Source organism: Atta colombica, unplaced genomic scaffold (assembly GCF_001594045.1).
Source record: "Atta colombica isolate Treedump-2 unplaced genomic scaffold, Acol1.0 scaffold176, whole genome shotgun sequence".
Lineage (NCBI taxonomy): Eukaryota > Metazoa > Arthropoda > Insecta > Hymenoptera > Formicidae > Atta > Atta colombica.
Genome location: NW_017259267.1, coordinates 883052 through 885351, shown reverse-complemented (window position 1 = coordinate 885351; position 2300 = coordinate 883052).

Genomic DNA, 2300 nt, shown 5'->3' with positions numbered 1-2300 from the left:
ATATATATATATATATATATATATGTATATTATATTCTAATGAATATTTAACAGGCGATTTGAATATTTCTGAGATTAGATATTTTGATATATCTAATGATTTATACGTAATCTTAAACTAACGATTTAGTATATGATGTATATGAGACATATTTTGCATATAGATTAAAAGAAGAGTTTTTAATATATTTTACAAATGTATCAAATATTGTTTTATCAAATAATATTCAAGTAAATTGATATCTATTTTATTTTGTAGCACAGTTTTTTTTTTACTTTATAAAACATAATATAGTTTGCATAGATGAAATGTGAATAAAATAAAATATATACACTGGATACTCATTTTTTTAAAACGAAATTTCTCGGTCAATCATCGAAAGAACTGAGCGATGGCATGTCCGTTCGATGCGTTACGCATTGCAGAAACGTAATGGCGGTAAACTGCGCTTGGCTCGTCCCAATTTGGGGTCGATTCGGGGATTCCTACCTGGGCGAGTGCCACAGGAGCAACGAGTGGTGGAAGACACGGCACGGGGATGTGGGCGGACAGCCCGGCGACAACAATGAGCATTGTGATTTGCGCGGGTGTGCCTCGCGCCCCATTGGTCGATTCTCACCACCTCCATGGATCCGTTTCCCGAGGCGAAAGCGAGCTCGGCGGCAAGAGGGTTGTGCTACCACCTCCAAGCCGAACAATACACAATGCGCGCGGCGAATCACCTGGATATCGCCGCTCATCGTCCGACTTTGCGTCTTTGCGACATTTGCATTATGATTTCAATCGTTTTCTTTGCATTGCATTTTTCGATGGTGAATACTTATTTCACCCTACAACTCTATTGATTATGAATGATATTATAAAACGCAAAATTATTACAAGTTTCGACCCAACAGAGAGAGAGTTAAAATTAAATCGTTGATAACAAATAGCAAAATGTTAATCAATTATTATTTTTCTCAAAATTAAAAAATTAAATCCGATTATATTTTAGTGAAAATAATATTTTTAAATATTCTATTATCATATTATTCATTTCTTTTATTGCGAAAAGATTAGTACGAAATAATCATAAGCGTGCAAATCGATAGTCGATTTGAATTAAGGAAGAAAGGATGTTTTACAATTTAACATGCAAAGACTCAACGGAATCAACAAACATGAATTTTTATTAATTTATTATGTAATATTTATTCTAACAAGCTATTACGTGTCTAATTTCTGCGAGGCTGACATTGCACTGGCGTGTCACATTTGCATTTTTTCTCTCTCATTAACTGATAAATAGAGAGTAAAAAAAGTATGTCGTGAATGAGATAGGCAAATAGTTCTGGAAGATATAATCAAAGTACGACGTGTATATCGCAATGACAGATGCTATTTGCCTCTAAACGAAAATATCGCTTCGAGATGAATATCGTTACTGCAATACTGACAGACCGATGCAATTTGGCGAACGTTTCACGCCACCCGCGCTGGTGAATCCGTATACGCCGCGCTTCGTTCCGGTATTGCACATCGCGGCGGCGTTGCACCGCGTTCTTCCATGCCACGTGACGTGTTGCGCATTAATCGCGTTCTCCATCCGCTCTCATTGAGTAACGAAATCGGTGGCGGTTAGTAGGAGGACACAAATGTAGCTACGGTAAGCACGCGTAGCTGTTCATCTGCGTTGCTACTACTACGCCCAGCTATATGAGTTAGCAGCGCCTCAGGCCGTCAGACTGGGGGAAAGGAGCGGGGCCAGGTATAGAATCTAGCAACCGCGAACGTAGTAGGTACACAGACGAACGAATGCCGATCCGTCGACGGTGGCGGCGAGCGTTGGTACAGTACGGCGGGGCGACAAAGGCGACGAGGACGAGGACGTGGACGAGGACGTCAGCGAGGACAACGTCGGGAATCGGTGGCGGTGGTGGTTGTGGTGGAGGTACCAATGACGGATGGTGGTGGTAACGGCGGTAGTGGCGGGCAGAGTCCGTCTCGGCGTGGGTGTCGGAGAAAGGAGGCGGCGACTAGGCCCCAAAAGAGGCGTGGCGTGCGTGGCGGAGCTTGCCGCCACGTACAAACGGCGAGGCGCCTCTACGCGACGGCACGATGAAGAGCCGACGAGAGAACGCGAGGCAGAGACAGAGATCGAGGGGGGAACGAGAACAAGAGCAAAGAGAGGAAACAAGAGGTAGGAGCGAGAGGCCAAACCGCGGTCGTGTTTGGTGGGATAGAGGGAGACAGAGTGCACCGGTAACAAAAGCAAAGGAGAGAGGGAGCGCATCGGTGCGAGAGAGGGTGAGAAAGGGTG